Genomic DNA, 18707 nt, shown 5'->3' with positions numbered 1-18707 from the left:
TGGCTTGTGTTCTTGTATTAGAGTGTAATTCTGGTTTTCTTGATTAATTATGGTATTTTTATTTTCTTTAATTAATTCAGTATAAATGATATTTAAAATTTCTTGTGTTATTGAAGAAGAACCGTGCCAGATGCGTACGTTGAGTCATACTTCCACACACAGAACAGTTACACTTGTGCTTTGGTTTCGTAGGTTTTTATAGTTGCTGGGGACTTAATTAATTAATTGTGTTAATGAAAATTTCCATTTCATTCTTTGTTATTGTTCTAAGCAGTCAGATTGCGTAATAATACTAGTCAGGGCCAACCGTTTACGAGACTTCGTAATCGGACAAACAGCTACTAAAGCAGAAATTAAAATTATTTGCATTACATTTTAATTAAGCCCCCATGCAATAGCTCTTTTAGATATTCTTCCCATCTCTCGAGGACATCGTCACGATTTTTGTACACTACCTCTTCGTCTTTACTCAAAATTTCTATAGTAGCATTTCCTGCTCTGTTTTGATCCCATGTCATAGTCTTTACTCTGTTTTTTAGTAAGTCGTATCTTCCCTTCCTGTCCAGTTCTTCGATTGCACCACATTCCTCTTTTAGCCATTTTTTCCTAGCCTGCTCTGTTTCTCTTCACAGTTCATTATTTAACCTTCGGTGCATCTTTGTTGCATCTTCAATGTTCTTGTTTTTAAATTTTCTTCTCTCCTCCATCTTGGAAATCATTTCTTGTGTGACCCATGGTTTTTTCCCCTTTTCCCTTTTACATATCCTATATTTTACTGTCCTGGTTTAATGATTCCTTCTTTCAGCATATTCCAGTATTCGTTGACATTATCAGGTGGTTCTTTGTCTCGTAATGTGTTTAGAAACTCAAATGACAGCATTTCTGTAGTTTGTTCTTTATTGGATCTTACCTTCTCTAGATCCCACTTCTTCACCATGGCCGCCTTCTTCAGTTTTTTCTTATTTCTATTTCTGCCATAAGTAAGTTGTGGTCGCTATTAATATCTGCACCTGGTAATGTGTGCACCTTCTTGATTCTATTCCTGTATCTTTCTTCTATCAGTATAAAATCGATTTGGTTTCTGTATTTGTCCCCTGGTGATTTCCAAGTGTAGAGCCTCCTCTTGTGGTTCTTGAACCATGTGTTTGCCACTGTCAGCTCCCTTTCCCTGCAGAAGTCAATTAGCCATTCACCTGTATCATTTCTCTTTCCAAGACCATGACTGCCTATTATGTTTCCCTCTTTCCCTTTTCCCACAATGGCGTTCCAGTCTCCCATTACTATTTTGCAGCATTTTTTATTTTCGTCCATTATTCTCTCTATTACATTGTACGTTTCCTCTACAGTTTGGTTCATCATGCTCTGATGTTGGCATTTACACCTGGACAACCACCAAATCTTTTTGTGCTCCTTTCAGCCTTACAGCAATATCCCGGTCATTTGCGTAGTCCACATATTCCACACATTTAGCCAATTCCTTTGTCATAATCATTCCTGTTCCATTCACTCCTTTTACTTATCCTCCTGAGTAGTACGGTACATATTCATCTGACTGTTACTCTCCACATTCATTCCATCTTACCTCAGCAACTCCTACGAGACCCATATGATTCTTTTCCATCTCTCTTTTGAGGTTTTCTACTTTTCCTGCTTGTAGCAGAGTTCTAACATTCCAGGTTCCACGTACCAATTCTCGTTTTGATTTTTTTGCCTCCTTTCAAGTTGCCCCCCCCCCCTCCCCCCTCCTCGGAGATCCGAATGGGGGACTATTTTACCTCCGGATACTGATTTAACATGAGAGGAAACCATTTTTGTGCATAAAGTGGACTGCATTATGCTGGGAAGATAATCTGCGGAAGTATTGTGTTGCCTTCCGCAGTTCTGGAGGCCTCCCCTAATATTTGTTGGCCAATAAATATGCACAACCTGGAAATAATTAAAATCGACTTTAGGCATCTCAAATGCGTGTTAAATGAGACTGCGACGATTTCTGGCTTGTGCTAAACTTCTGAGGGCAGCATAACCATGGAATTGTTGGACTTCGTTCAGTTTTTCACTTATAACTCGAAACCGATATACCCTACAGAAAATTTCCAAAATACCAAAATGAAAGATCGTAAATCTGAGCGTAGAATGAGATAGTAAAAAGTTAAAATCGATTCAGCGATTTAGCCACAATCTATCGCCAAAGGTCGGCACTCTTCCCCGAAACGCAGAAAAACATAACAAAATAAATAAATCGTAAATGAATGTAAATACAGAACAAGAATGGCTTAAAGAATGTTTGTAAAAAAAATTTCTCTCTCATCAGTATTGTATTGTGATTAAAGAATTTTTCCATTAAAGAAACTTTTCAGTTGATACGTTTATTTCATTTTTAATTGCAATTATCATCATCTTGGACTGACATGATACTTAATTAATATCAATACATAGAACTAACTGCCTATGTATGTAGGTTACCTGTCCAAAACTAAGTTGTACTTATATTTGAATATTTGGATGAATGTCGATGATTTGGCAATGCTCTAAAATTTTCATGAAACACACTTTTCATTTGGAGTAGCTGATTTTGAGATAAAAGCGTTGGAAAATAAGCATGACTCACTTTTCCTCCAAGACGGGAAAAATTTCCGGCTTTGACGATAGATTGTACTAAATGCTGAAGCGATTTTAACTTTTAAGTAGGTCGTTCGACGCGCAATTTTATACTCTTTTTCATTTTGGTATTTTGGAAATTTTCTGTAGGATGTATCGTTTTTAAGCTATCAGCGAAAAACTGAAAAAGGCTAACAATTTCGTGGTTTTTCGGCCCTCAGAAGTTTAGCACAAGCCAGAAACAGTCCCAGACTCATTTAACTATTATCTGAGATGCCTAACGTTCATTAAAATTATTTCCAGCTTGTGCCTGTGCATTGGCCACCACGACCTTTTTTCGTGCTAACCGCGCGCCATTCGCAACTACGAGTACAATAGTGGGTAGTAACAACAGCGTAGGAAGTATCGGCCGCCATATATCACATGGAGGCTTCCGGAGTATACACTGAGGTCACAAAAGTCATTTGATAGCTCCTAATATCGTGTCGGAGCTCCTTTTGCCCGGCATAGTTCAGAATTCGACCTGGTACGGACTCAACCAGTCCTTGGGAGTCCCCTGCGGAAATACTGAACCATGCTGCCTTATAGCCGTCCCTAACTGCAAATGTGTTGCCGGTGCAGGATTTTGTACACGAACTGACCTCTCGATTATGTCCCACGAATGTTCGATTAACGTTGGGCGGTCTGGGTGGCCAAATCATTCGCTCAAGTTGTCAAGAATCTTCTTCAAACCAATCGCGAACAATTGTGGCTGGGTTACACGGCGCATTGCCATCCATAAAAATTCATCGTTGTTTGTTGCAGAAGGTCTCTAGGTAGCCGAACATAACCATTTCCAGTCAACGATCAGTTCAGTTGGACCAGAGGACCCAGTTTATTCCACGTCAACATAGCCCACAGCTATCTTCCACAGTGCCTTATTGACAACTTGGACCCATAGCTTCGTGGGGTCTGTACAACACTCGAACCCCACCATCAGCTCTTACCAACTGAAATCGGCACTCATCTGAATAAGTCACGGTTTTCCAGGCGTCTACGGTCTGACCGATATGGTCACGAGCCGAGGAGAGCAGCTGCGGGCGATGTCGTGCTGTTAGCAAAGGTACTCGCGTCGGTCGTCTGCTGCCGTAGTCCATTCACCCCTAACTTCGCCGCACTTTCCTGACGTGTACGATCTCCGCACGTCCCACACAAATTTATGTGGTTAGTCCACGCAGTGTTACTAGTCTGTCAGCACTGATAACTCTGCGAAAACGCTGCTGCTGTTGGTCGTTAAGTGAAGGCCGTCGGCGACTGCTTTGTCCGTGTTGAGAGGTAACTCCTGAAATCTGGTGTTCTCGGCACACTCTTGACACTACGGATCTCGGAATATTGAATTGCCTAACGATCTCCGGAACGTAATGTCAATGCGTCTAGCTGCAACTATCATTCCGAGCTCAAAGTCTGTTAATTCCCGTCGTGCCATAATCACGTAGTAAACGTTTCCACATGAAACACCTGAGTAGAAATCATAGCTACGCCAATGCGCTGTCGTTTTCTACCTTTTGTCTGCGATACTACCTCCATCTGTATACGTATATATCGTTGTCCCGTGACTTTTGTCACGTCAGCGTATGTGTAGACGGAGACGACGAGATGTCGACAGATTATTTTCCACGGGCCGTTATTGTGTCAGGGCGAAGTAGGATGGACCAAACGCGGGTATCTACGCTCCGCAACCAACCTGTCAGTGTTTGTTGACTGGTACTTCCAGTACCACTGTCCCCCTCCCTCCACCCACCCACCTCACCAAACACACGCACAAATTCTTTTTTGCCATCGTCAACGGTGATCAGGTAAGGCTAGTGTGGTGGGTCCTCTGATCCGACAAGGCATTTTCGTGAGACGTGTGTGGGAAGAGGTAACGCGTTGCCCGACAGTGATTTTGCAGTGTATAGGAGGAGGATGTAGATGTATAAGATTCGGGAAGTAAATGGCTGTATTAGCAAAGGATCAACTTGTTCTCGGATGTGATATGTGAGCACACATTAAAAAAATACGGTGAAAAATATACGGTGACTAGAAAAATGACCTGTTTGCACAGTGTGGTCCATAGGTTTGCGACCTTCGCATTAACTCCGTTTTTCGGACGACAGCTTGGAGAAATGTGTGTGTGTGTGTGTGTGTGTGTGTGTGTGTGTGTGTGTGTGTGTGTGTGTGTGTGTGTGTGTGTGTATGTGTGTGTGTGTGTGTGTGTGTGTGTGTGCTTCTATGTATGAGACTGGACAGATGGGAGATAAGGTGATTAAGGTGGTAGCAATTGAACTTTGCCTTGAGACGCTTTTGCAGCGACAAAGGTTTTGAACTGATTCAGAACCGCACAGTGGGTGAACACGGCATGGTGATACAAATGTCTTCGTGCCGGCTGAGGGACAGTGAAGCACGACGAACGCGTTGGTAGGCTGACAGTAGCCTGGACAAGCGAGACCACTGTAACTATCGCTAAATAGAAAAAATAATTAATGTAGGAGCCTTTCGCTTCGACGCCACTTCGACTGCTCTCATGTCATTTTAGTTGCTTATTCTGTCGAGTAACTTCTTACTTGTCTTCACGAAAGGAAGAAAACAGGAAGATTACAGTTTGACGTCCCGTCAGAGCGAGATCACTTGGGACGGTTGGTGTTAGAAGTCTGCGGTGACCCTGTTCAACACTTGTTCACCTCATAGAAGTCTGAAGCGGTTAGCAGGGATCGAATTTTTGTTTTGTTTTAACAACAAAACCTTTTATTCTTACCTTTAAAAAGTATATATACTTTCAAATAACAAGTTGTAACGGGACATATTCCTCTAACATTACTTTTCCTTAACAATAGTATCGATACCAGTATTATTATTCGAATTTTGGATAGGTCAACATTACCACAGTTGCTTTTCTGAAAACTTTCATATAATTTTATAGACTGTATGCTATGTTTCAAGCTAAGACTTATGAAAACGATTTAGTTTATAAAAAAAATTTTGTCTCGATGTTGCAGTCGATAAGTACTAGCTCTGAATGTACAGTTAAAATTATTTTTTTAGAATCATTTGAAATTGCGAAATATTTGCGCACTTAAAATTTCTATTATTAATTACGCAATCCTTGTTTAATATATGTCTGGATTCATTTATTAAATAATAATCGGAATTAATAATGTAACAGAAACTAGTAGAAATTTATTTGTTAAGAAAAATTGTAAACCTTTTAGGCCGGCCGGGGTGGCCGAGCGGTTCTAGGCGCTACAGTCTGGAACCGCGCGACCGCTACGGTCGCAGGTTCGAATCCTGCCTCGGGCATGGATGTGTGTGATGTCCTTAGGTTAGTTAGGTTTAAGTAGTTCTAAGTTCTAGGGGACTGATGACCTCAGAAGTTAAGTCACATATTGCTCAGAGCCATTTTGAAACCTTTTGGATTATTGTTATTTCTGCAGACTGTGGGAGTCCTAAGCATGCTTCTGATGTGATCGGACGTATTTTTGTAATTTTGTGCGAACAACATAATTTCGGATTTGTTAATGTGAAAAACCATATACTAAAATGTGAGAAAATATATTAACGTAAAAATAAAAATTCTGCTACAACAATCTTCAAAATTATTTATTTCAATCCAACCGTGAGGACCTAAAATGGGACATTTTCAGCTTCAAGAATCAGACCCCTAGACAAGAAGAACTGGAGAAAACTCTACACGAAAAAATAAATAAACTAGAAAGTTCATTGTAATCTTCGCTGGTCTCAAATCTTCATAGAAGACTAATGTGGAAAACAGATGGAATTAGGAAGGAGGGGGGAGATCACAAGGTGAACCAGTTGTTTTGATTTGTATGTCGAGGCGATTTTGTTCAGTTAGTGCGTACCATAATCGTTGATTTTCACTGTCTTTTGTGGTGTATGAAACACTCTTTTTTAGATCACATTTTGAGACAACACAATTTTTGTGAGTACTCGATTGAACTTGTTGGCGTACTAAAACAAAGACAAAACAAAAAATTCACACATGTAAAGTAAAACTGGAAACCTTTTGAGAAAAATTCCGGGAGTACTATACAACAAAATCCTTTAGCTTTATTTACATAAGTACACCTGTAAATAAAATATTTTTTGCATGGTATCGTTTTAGATCAGGTGAAAATGCCTAGAGAAGAAGTACACGGTCCAGTGACGTTAACGTGAGCACCGCCTATGTTGGACGTCAACGTGCAATAACCACTCACAGACGGTAGGTGGCAGCACTAGCAGTGGAGGGTATATAAAGCGTGTCGGGGAGACGCAGGAACTCGAGACACTCTAACAATCCTTTCATCCTCACTCTGGAAAACTACGATCACAACCATAGGTGGAGGCACAAGCGGCCAAAGACACTACTAGCTAGGGCATAGCCACCTATGGTAAACTAACTTACACAAACAAGCGACAAACGTCGGCAACCCCCACATATCAGCAACACTGACTGGTAATTACCAGCTGCTGTTAGAGCCGACCAACAGGCCACAGCAGGGACACCGACGAACTCGCCCACTGACGCACAAGCAAACCGCCAACATTACCTTACACTGTGCATCCGATATATGACCTATCGGACACAAAAACAATAATAAACCTAACTGTTGCAGGTTGCTGACGCTGAACGAGAGCTCTACACCGACACCCAGCGGCAGCTGCCGAGCAACACAACCGCACAACGTCAAAGGTATCGACATGCATGATACCCACTACTAACAAAGCCTACCCTTGCACGACCTATCGCAGGCAGCAAGACATCCGCTACTGCTCTTGCCACCCGACCTAACTATCGCAGCCGGCCGCGGTGGTCATGCGGTTCTAGGCGCTCAGTCCGGAACCGCGCGACTGCTACGGTCGCAGTTTCGAATCCTGCCTCTGGCATGGATGTGTGTGATGTCCTTAGGTTAGTTAGGTTTAAGTAGTTCTAAGTTCTAGGGGACTGATGACCTTAGAAGTTAAGTCCCATAGTGCTCAGAGCCATTTGAACCATTTGAACCTAACTATCGCAGAGGTTTTTTTCCCTTGGCTCTTGCCTTGGCGCTTTTTTTTTCCTCTGCCCTTCAAACGGCTACCCTTCGTTCGACTTCGACCCAATCTATCTCCAGATGAGCGCGTATTAATGTTTAACCTTAACCAGACGTACGTAAACATCGCAGTACCCACATCCTGCGACACCTCACTTTAGTGAATACTAACCTTTATGCAGAGATGGCAGTACACCTATTGAGTTGGCCATCATGCCGGTGTGGGCGTGGAGGGGCTCCGCCTCTTATTTAAAAAAAAAACGCAGAAAAGAGGGGAATGCTGCTGACGATCACGTCCAGAAGCTGCAGACCCTGCAAAATCGAGCGCTCCGGCTTGCACTCCACATGGATCGCAACTTCCCTTCGGCTGTTGCACACCTGATGGCCGGAGCCCCGCGGCTACGAGAACGTTTCCGCGATACGGCACAACTCTTCTATCAGAAGTCGCAAGTTTCGCACAATCCGAAAATACGAGCGCTGGGGAGGAAAATTCACTTTCGAGCGTCACCCCGATGGCCGGACCTCGTAGTCGAATGGATCGGCTAGCCAGTGAAGAACTCCTCTGACGGATCACCCAGAAGACAACCGTCCCACGACGTCCACATATCTCTCCAACAGACCCAGGAGGAGAAGCCGCAAGGCTGGACACTCCATACACAACTGTGTAGAATTCCACCCCCATGGCGCGCAGAAAGCAGTCCAGTCGCTATTGTAATGCTGAAACAGAGCGATCTAGCTGACGTCCAAAACGACACGATCATTGGCTTTCGGGCCAAGGGTGGAAGCATTTCCGAAATGGCGACGTTTTAAACTGTTCGCGTGCCGCTGTGGTTACAGTACACCATGCACGGCCAAATGGCGCTATACAAAACCGGCGCCAGAGCAGCTGGGGTGCGTAACGGGACATAGGTGACAGGGATGAAAGATGGCTGCGGAGATGTGTACGGGTGAATAGACGTGAAGCTGTTGAGCGACTGACCGCGATGAACCAAGGGGCTACCACAAGTGTCTCCTCAACGACCGTTCAGTAGACATTCCTGAGTATGGGCCTCCGCAGCAGGCGCCTGGGTCATGCACCCACGCTGACTGCTGTTCATCAGCGATGAAGGCTGGAATTTGCACGCCAATACCGCATCTGGACTTCCACTGAGAAGCGACAGGTAGTCTTTTCAGATGAATCACGTCTTATGCTCCATCGGATGGATGGTCGTTGGCGTTAAGGCATGAAACGTCAGAAAGCAAACACCGTGCAACAATCGTCAAAGCGTTGTGGCCTGGGGAATGTTTTCATGGCTGAGCGGTTCTAGGCGCTTCAGTCCGGAACCGCGCTGCTGCTACGGTCGCAGTTTCGATTCCTGCCTCGGGCATGGATGTGTGTGATGTCCTTAGAACTACTTAAACGTAACTTATCTAAGTCTAGGGGACTGATGACCTCAGATGTTAACTCCCATAGTGCGTAGAACCATTTGAACCATTTTGAATGTTTTCATGGCATTCCCTGGGTGATCTCGTCATTCTAGAAGGCACACTGGATCAACACGAATATGCATTTATCCTTGTGGACGATGTCCACCTCTACATGCACTCTGTTTCTTCCTGGGCACGGTTGCATCTTCCAGCAGGACAACACGACATGTCAAACAGCTCACAGTGTACGTGCGTGGTTCGAAGGGCACCAGGGTGAGTTTACCGTACTGCCCCGCTCACCAAACTCCCCGGCTTTAAACTCAATCGAGAATCTGTGGGATCACCTCCATCGGGCTGTTCACATCACGGATTCTCAACCGAGAAATCCAGCGCAGCTGACCACTGCACTGCAATAAGCACGGCTCCACATCCCTGTTTATACCTTCCAGAACGTCACTGACTATCTTTCTGCACGTCCACGTTAAAAATGGTGGTTATTCACTCTTTTAACGGGTGGTCACATTTGTGTAACTTTGGTGCGTGATTCAAAAACTAATGTTATTCTGTGGAAGAAGCTAGGATGTTGAAAGGTGGCTACACTGAGCCACAGCGCCAGAGATCGCGCTAGAGAGCATTGTTCCGCCGCCTCCACTGGCAGTGATTATTGAGAACTCGTAGTAGTCAGTGGTTGTTGAGAACTCGTAGTAGTCAGTGCTGAGATGTCGTAGTGAGGAGTGTTTGTTGAGATGAGCTAGTAGGCAGTGCTTGCTGAGATGTGATACTGAAAAGTTCTTGTTGAGATGTGATAGTAGCGAGTCGGTGTGGAGAGATTGTAATGTCTAGAGTGCTTTTCATCAATATAAATTAAGGTAACAAACTACTTTTCTTTTCTTTCTCATTATTTCAATGTCCTGAATAATGCGTCATTACAGGTTCAGTCAACAAAGCATCTGGCTTGTGTTCTGGGATTAGAGTGTAATTCTGGTTCTCTTTAGTAATTATGGTATTTTTATTTTCTTTAATTAATTCAGTATAAATGATATTTAGAATTTCTTGTGTTATTGAAGAAGAACCGTGCCAGATGCGTACGTTGAGTCATACTTCCACACACAGAACAGTTACACTTGTGCTTTGGTTTCGTAGGTTTTATAGTTGCTGGGGACTTAATTAATTAATTGTGTTAATGAAAATTTCCATTTCATTCTTTGTTATTGTTCTATGCAGTCAGATAGCGTAATAATACTAGTCAGAGCCAACCGTTACGAGACTTCGTAACCGAACAGACAGCTACTAAATCGAAAAAATTAAAATTATTTGCATTCTATTTTAATTAAGCCCCCATGCACGTGGCGACCCTGCCAGGATCGTCCCTTGGAATCTTCTGATTGTAAAAATAGTAGACAGTAGTATTGTTGTAGTAATTTGTAGTTTAGCAATTGTAGTCTATTTTGCATGTGTGGATTTGGTAATTGTCATTCTTCTAATGGTATTTTTTTTTTTGCAAAATTTCATTTCTGTTGTCTTGTGTACGGGTTTGACAATTAGTGCAATTATTTCAATTGTTCGATTAATTGTGTTTGAGGGAAACATTTCGTGTGAATGGTATTGTTGGAGACAAAGTCTCATTGTGTGTAATTTTCATATAGTGACGAGTTTTGTATGTTTTGTAAATTATTACGAGATCAATGAAAAAGGCAAAAATGATGGATAGTCAAAATGACGAAATTGTTGACATGGCGAACTCGCCAACACAGGACAACAGTATGATGAATAATGGAGTGGAAAACAATTTAATAAGTCGGGAAAATAGTCCGGAACCATTTCAAAATTTTTCTCAATCAGGAAATTCACAGAATACGAGATTAACGATATAAGAGTCTGAAATAGTATCGAACACAGATAGCTTTACAGCTATGACGAAGGAAACTGGTTTTGCGGGAAATGTTAGGGGCGAAAGGAGTTTCGAATCAGTTACTATGGAGCAGTTGATGAGTGCTATATTAAAAATGGAAACACGGTTTGGATCTGAATTAAAAACACAGAGGGGAACAATGGAATCACTGGGATCACAAATAGGAACAATTAAAACAGAGATAGGAACTTTACGATCTGAATTAAAAACTGATATGGGAACAATGGAAACACGGTTTGGATCTGAATTAAAAACACAGATGGGAACAATGGAAACACGGTTAGACTCACGAATAGGGACATGTTTCAAAAACATGAAAGATGAATTAAAGAAAGAAATCAGAAGTACAACCGATTTTGAATGCTCACAATAATAGATTAATTGCAGTAGAGATTAGACAAAGGGAACAGGATAGAGAACAGGAGGAAAGAGATCGCGAGATAGTACAAAAATTTTCAGAGTTAAATTTACAACGTGCACATGATAAGGAAGAAATATTTGAGAGAATCGAGGAATCCGTACCAAATGACAGAATAAATAATCTAACACAACAATATGAACAGTTAACTACCAAATGTGTCAATACTGAAACCCGAGTCGCGACACTTACGGAAGACGTAAGTAAACAGAAAGAAAAAATAGGTGACTTATCGGAAAGAGTTGAGGAGATTTCAGATAAATTGACAAGTCTTAGTTTAAATGGGGATAGAGATTCAGATGATATAGCTCCATTACCATTTGCAGAAACCGAAGAGTACCAGGACATAAGTAAGCATGTTGAAAATCAGGGAAAATTTAATGAACGTGTTAAAAGGGAAGTTGAGGCATTACGAAAGCAAGTCAAACAAATTGAAGGCGAAATCGAAGGAAAGGACAGCAAAAGAAATTTGGAATCACAGTTAGCGGAGGGGTTTGAAGAAAATAATTTGTTTCATTTACGGGATGCAACAAGAGAGCGCCAGGCGCGCGAACTTGACAATAATCGACATTCGGACTGGGACAGACGCGGTGGGTCTTTGTCGCCACGAGGCGAAAACTTTGACTATAAACACTTTTTGACTGTTCGGAAATTTAAGATCTTTCGTAATTCTAAGAATGAGATCCATCCATGTGCATGGTTAGATCAATTTACGTACGTACTTCCGCCAAATTTGCCACTGGGTCACAGACTGAAATTTATGTGCAGCTATTAATGTCCTCAGGGGATTCACTACACTAAGTGAATATGTGCCGTAGCGTTCACAGGGCCCCGAGCTGTAGTGGTGCTATTTCTCTTTTAGATTTCTGCACCGCTGCCTACTCTTTCACTATTCTTTGCATCTATAAAAACAACTCTTCTACTATCTATCTATCTAGACAGTAGGTAAAGAATAACCGGATTTGACTGTTTTACCCAAAAGTGACTTTGGAAATTACCGTTTGGACTTAATATATTGTCTGCAGCATTCATTCGTAATTTAAACGAAATTTTACCTGTTTATCTTCGTGACAATATTACTTCATATGTTGACGATATTCTTATTGCTAAACGTTCTTGGAGTGAGCACAACAAAATTTTGGATTCATTATTACGTATTTTTGCAAGAGTTAGCATTACAGTGACCTTGGAAAAATCTGAATTTGATCGTTCTCAGGTGAAATTTCTCGGTCACATTATTTCTACAGAAGGTATTCTTCCCGATCCAGAGAAATTAGACGCTATTCGTAATTATGCTGTTCCTACTACAAAACGTGATGTTAGTAGTTTCCTTGGTGTCCGTAATTTTCTTAGACGCCTTGTTAGATTGGATGATTTGGCCACACCTCGTTTACACATTTCAGTTATGCACATTTTGGTCCCAGAAAATGCTTTCATAAATTGCGAGAAAATTGCTACTTCAGTAATATGGAAAAACGTATTCGTTCTGTTCTTGCCAAATGCAAATTATGTCAACAGGCTAAGCCGCCAACTGTTTCTCACAGAGCATCGTTGTTTCCTATCATTCCAGCGAAATTAAAGGACATGGCTGCAGTCGATTTGTTCGGTCCAGTGGTTCGTTCTACTAATAGTTTTGCGTACATTTTCGTAGCAGTGGAATTAACATCAAAATATGTGTGTTTTACACCTTTACGCAAAGCAACAGCTCGTTCAGTATCTAATGCTTTCATCAAACATTTTCTTAAAGAAGTGGGTCATGTTGATAAGGTTATATCAGATAATGGATCACAGTTTCGCTCTAAAATTTGGCTTCGTACTCTACGGCGTCGTAAGATTAAACCAATTTTTATTTCACTTTTTCACCCTCAATCTAACGCTTCAGAAAGATGGATGAAGGAAATCAATAAATTGTGCCGTCTTTATTGTCATCAGAATCACAGAACGTGGGATCAGTATCTTCATATTTTTCAAAACATTCTGAATGAACTTCCTAATGACTCAACTTCTTTACCGCCTCTATTGATATTAAAAAACAAAACACCGACTAATCGCATTTCTGAAATTGTTCCTTTTCCGCCTTCACGGAAACTGCGGCATTCTGAAGTTGTCAACCTGGCTCTACGAAATATTGCATCTGCGGCTGCTAGAAGAGAAAAATCAGCGAAGCGTCCTGGTCGTTTAAAAACTTTGTCAGTTGGTCAGAAGGTATTAATTAAGTCTCATCGTTTGTCTCACAAAGGAAAAGGCTTATGTCGCAAAGTTTTTCTGCTTTATAACGGTCCATATAGAGTTCGCAAAATTATTCATGATAACACTATTGAAGTAGAAACTCTTAAATCTCGGCGCTCTAAGGGAATACATCACATATCTAATGTTAAAATTTTTGTGGAATGACATACTTCTGAGAAACCAACAGTTGTACGTAAACACACGGAGAATGCAAGGATACCGCGCTGTGTTCCGGCGGCGGCACATACTCAAAGCAACAGTCAGTCTGCGCGCCGCACAAGGCAGTCGTTGACCGCAAACAATTACTTCCTACGTCACGCGCCAACAGCTGATCGAGCGCTCAGTGTGAATGCACTGACAGCCGTAAACAAATACACAGTCTAATTTCTCCGAATAAATTCTGTATAAAGCTATGGTGACTTTATAAATTATGTTATTAACGTTCAGTATTTTTCAGGATACGGTTGTGTAAAATATTTAAGACCTTTAGGTAAATTCTGTGCGTGTCCGACGTTAAGACGAATTGCTATTGAGAAAATTTCAGGAAGAATGTCATTTCGAAGAAGAAAGTAATAAACAAAAAAGGTAACGATTAAATGAGTTTCTTTTTCAGGTAACATATTTCCATTCAGGTACGTATTTTAGATGTAATTTGCTGCTTGCGATTACGTGACTCATACTTTGTGCTAAATTTCATGTTCTATGAATTTACTTGTGAAGCGACGTGCTTACGCACATTAACTGATTTTGACGATGATTGATTAATGAACAGGCTTGTTATTTGTATATATTATGCATCGCTTGGCTGCACTGCTTTTTCACTGATGTCATATTTTTCTATTATGTGCCTGCTGTGCTTATTTATTTAAATTATAACTGTCACCTGATTAATTGTGCTGACTGTAGTTAGGTATGTAGGTTACACTTTGTGATTTATCTGCTTGCGCCTTCATGTTTACTTATTAAGATTACATATGAACATTTATTTGCTTATGCCGAATGATGCTAATGACTTGTTTATTACGTAAGATATATGTTTCCTGCTGTGCGTATGGATTGCATATTTACACACTTCTGTTTTGTTGTCATAACTATAAGTTGGTATATAGAAATGCTGATATACTGTGTACAAACATACAGTTTAGGTCACACTATGGTATTAATTATAGATTGTTCGCTTGGCAGAGCCTCGTTGTAGGGATTGTGTTGCATCCACTTGTTGACATTCTGTTCTCTACTGGTATATTTACTCGCTAGTGCATGTTTTGCTTACGCTCAGTGCCTGATATTTTTAAGATAAGAAAATGAACTGCTATAATGCTACGAACGACATTAGTACAAGAAATTTCATAGAAGTCACATGAGATGGAGGTTTTATGGAAGCTGTATAAATTTATGCTAATAGGAAGGAAGCTAACGACATGACATACCAACACTAGGTTAGACCATTGACAGTTATTACACTGCATTTTTCGTGAGTAATTGAAATAGGAAGTGACACGACACAAGAAATACTCCACATGTTTGCTTCTGTTTGCCATAATTCTTGAAGTGGTGTACACACTGTGAAATATTATGATCATTAACACTTCGTAATCGTACTTACTTCATCATCATCATCATTTATTGCCTTATCGGGCCTTTAAGGCCTACAGCAAGAAGAACAAACGGAAAAATTAAAGAAAAAAGACTTACAAAGGTACACTATACAGTAGTAAAGGTTACATATATACATTACAGCTTAAAGAAAAACGAAAAATAAACAGGGCATTCAATCAAAGGTTTAAAAAGGCAAGAGGGATACATTACAGAAACAAAAACACACACGCAGTGTCTGTCAATTACACGAGAGGAGGGAGCTGTTGCATATGGCAGTCCATCTCATCCGGTCGTTGGCGTCCTCCTCCACGGCTGCTGGTTCCACTTCTTTCAGGATCGTTGTTATCCTATCCTTCCATCGAGTTCTTGGGCGTCCTCTAGGGCGTTTTCCTGTGGGTTGAGAGTGGAGGACTCTGTTTGGAAGGGATCCGTCTGCCCGTAGGATGTGGCCAAACCATTGGAGTCTCTTCTGCGCCAATATTCGTCCAATGTGTGGCTTTCCATACCGCTGGTATAAATCTTCTTTTTTTCTTCGTTCCCATTTACCTTCCATGGCATTGTAGATGGGTCCATATATCTTCCGAAGTACCTTCCTTTCAAATGCACATATTGCTTCTTCTGTTGTTGCTGATGTTGCCCAAGTTTCACAGCCGTATAAAAGTACTGGTCTCACCAGTGTCGTGTATAGGTGGATCTTGTTTTTCTGCGATATTAGCCGAGATCTGAAAAGATTGTTCAGGCTAAAGAACATGCGATTAGCATTTGTTATACGTTGCTGTACTTCTTTCGTTACTTCACTTTTATTTGTTAGTATGGAGCCCAGGTACTTGAACTCTTCAACTCGTTCGAAGGTATGCCTGTCGACATCAATGGAAGGAGGGAGATCTCGGCGGCGTGATACAACAAGATATTTAGTTTTTTCATCGTTCACCACCAGCCCAATTTTCTCTGCATTGTGGAGGAATCGGGAGGTATCACTGCGTACTTGCTCTAGAGTGTCACCAAGGATCACAACATCATCAGCAAATGCCAAGATTGTGTCTGCTCCCACCATCTCCATCTCTCTGGTTCGACAAGTGTCACGGCTTACTTTTTCCAGGGCCAAATTGAATAATATTGGCGCCAATGGATCTCCTTGTCTCAATCCATTTTGTACACTGAATGATGGTGATAGTTGATTACCAAACCGCACTTGGGCCGTAGACTGAGAGTAGCAAGCAGCAATTAAGCGGATGTATTTTGATGGGATGCCAAGTTCCTCTAACGTTTCCCATAACGTGGCGCGGTCAATGCTGTCATAAGCTTGTCGAAAATCGATGAAGATGAGGTGTAGATCCTTATTGAATTCGTAGAATTTTTCTATCAACTGCCTCAGAGTAAATATGTGATCAATTGTCGATCGTCCAGCAACGAACCCACATTGATAGGTCCCTACAATTCCTTCAGCCAGTGGTTTCATGCGGTTTAGTAGCAGTGTTGTAAAAACTTTGTAGCCAATTTCAAGTAACGAAATCCCTCGGTAGTTGGATACGTGAGTAGCATCTCCCTTCTTGAATATGGGACATATGATTGCTCCCTTCCATTCCTCAGGAATTACTTCTGCTTCCCAGATGGTAGAAATTAATCGTTTCAAAGCACCCACCAGTGTTTCCCCTCCCAAGCGAAGCATCTCAGCTGTGATACCACTACCTCCTGGAGCCTTGTTGTTCTTGAGTGCTTTTAGGGCAACACTGATTTCTTCCTCAGATGGTTCAGGGACTTCAACTCTGTCAAAACGGGCATCCGTCTGTGTTGTCCCTACAGGTGGGTTGTCGGGATTCAATAGGTTTTCAAAATGTTTTTTAAATAGGGTTGCTTGCTCTTCTGGCGGTACAACTTCACCCGTCTCATTCGTTAGGACCAATGTACGTTGTCTGTACGCGCCTCTGGCGAATCTTGAGGCCTGGAAAAACGAGCGTGACGACTTTGCTTCTTCGACTGCAATCAACAGACTTTTGTGGTGGTCCCGTTTCTTCTTTCTCATGAGTTGGTCCGTATTACGCCTCGCTTCGTAGTAAGCTACCCTTGCTTCTTCCGAGAGTTGCTGTAGCCATTGTATCCTCTTCGCTGATCTAATCTCAACAGATTCTCGACATTGTTCATCGAACCAAGGTTTACTTCTTCGTTTTGCATCGCAAACTAGTTCTTCATTTGCACTTTCTAACACTGCATTCCTCAGCAGCAGCCATGCGTTCTCCACACTGGTAGGGTTCTCTGATATTGTGAGATGTTCTGCAATTTTTTCTTGATAGCGCTGTCTCACTTCTACATCTTTCAACTTATTCTTGTCGAAGCGGACCATCATTTCAGAATTTCTTCTCCACATGGTTGAAAGTTTCAGACGTAGTTTGACTACCACTAAGAAATGATCTGAATTCATATCTGCCCCGCGAAAGGATCTTACATGTTCGACACTACAATGATGTCTTCGGTCAACAAGAACGTGATCGATCTGGTTCATCGTACTTCCATCTGGGGATATCCAGGTTACTTTATGCACTGCTTTGCTTTACTTACTTACTGAAAGTTATTCAAACTAAAGGCTGTTAGAGGTCATGTATGCATTTCTTTTATTTAATGATGGACAAGGAACCAAAATGTATCTTATAATTTATAATGAGTAGAAAATTTGTGTCAGATGGATTACACAGAGGTTGTGTGTGGACACTGTGTCTTCGGATTGTATGGGATGCTGAATTGAAGTTGCACTAGGATTTTGTCTGTACTTGTTCGAGGAGACTGACTACAGGAAAGAGTTGTTATGGAAGTGAAATGATATTGGTGATGAGGTTTATATGTATCGACGTATTATTGAGGTATTGAGATTATGTGAAGTTGATGATTATTGGAGTTTCGTGGACAAGAGGTAAGGTAAATGAGGTATTATTGAAGTATTGAGATTATGTAATGCTGATGATTATTGGAGTTTGGTGGATAAGAGGTGAAGTAAGTGAGGAGCATATTTTTTTTGTTGGTCTATATGGAACGAGGAGGATGAAGATGGCAGACTAGAACACTCAAGTAGAAGGAAGATTGTCTACACACACACTTTGTTAAATCACTAAGCAGTATATACTTTTTTTTGGGAGAGAGGAAGTAATTGCATATCTTGGCTCACTGACAGTTGTTCAGCAACTGTACATTTTGATCTGGCTTGGCAAACATTGGTCTTGACATGATGACTATGACGTTGACTAACTATTATTGACTGTTATACATTGCTGCCACTACCACTTGATACACATGATGAACATAAAATTTTGACAGAATTGCATTTACACAGTTAACACTATTCAATTACACAGTAGCACTAATGTGGATGAAAGATGAGTGAGTGTGTTTTGTGTGTTTTCCTTTTATAATCCCAGAGAAGTGATCCCAACCTATCTCCTAAATATTATTTTACTTGTTTGTTGTGGCTTGCACTGACACCCATAAATATTATAGGTTTACTGGTATT

General features: G+C 41.3%; 1 long non-coding RNA gene across 1 annotated transcript in view; it reads left to right on the top strand.

Moving 5' to 3' along the window:
- The window catches only part of LOC126253329 (uncharacterized), a 226455-nt gene that overhangs the window by 48385 nt on the left and 159363 nt on the right, over positions 1 to 18707 (top strand). The window contains exon 2 of the long non-coding RNA XR_007545941.1: positions 7230 to 7306. This is a non-coding gene — a long non-coding RNA (uncharacterized LOC126253329). The remainder of the gene's footprint in view (positions 1 to 7229; positions 7307 to 18707) is intronic.

Source organism: Schistocerca nitens, chromosome 4, assembly GCF_023898315.1.
Source record: "Schistocerca nitens isolate TAMUIC-IGC-003100 chromosome 4, iqSchNite1.1, whole genome shotgun sequence".
NCBI lineage: Eukaryota > Metazoa > Arthropoda > Insecta > Orthoptera > Acrididae > Schistocerca > Schistocerca nitens.
The sequence above is the reverse complement of the archived record's forward strand: the minus strand, read 5'-3'. Positions and strand labels throughout refer to the sequence as shown.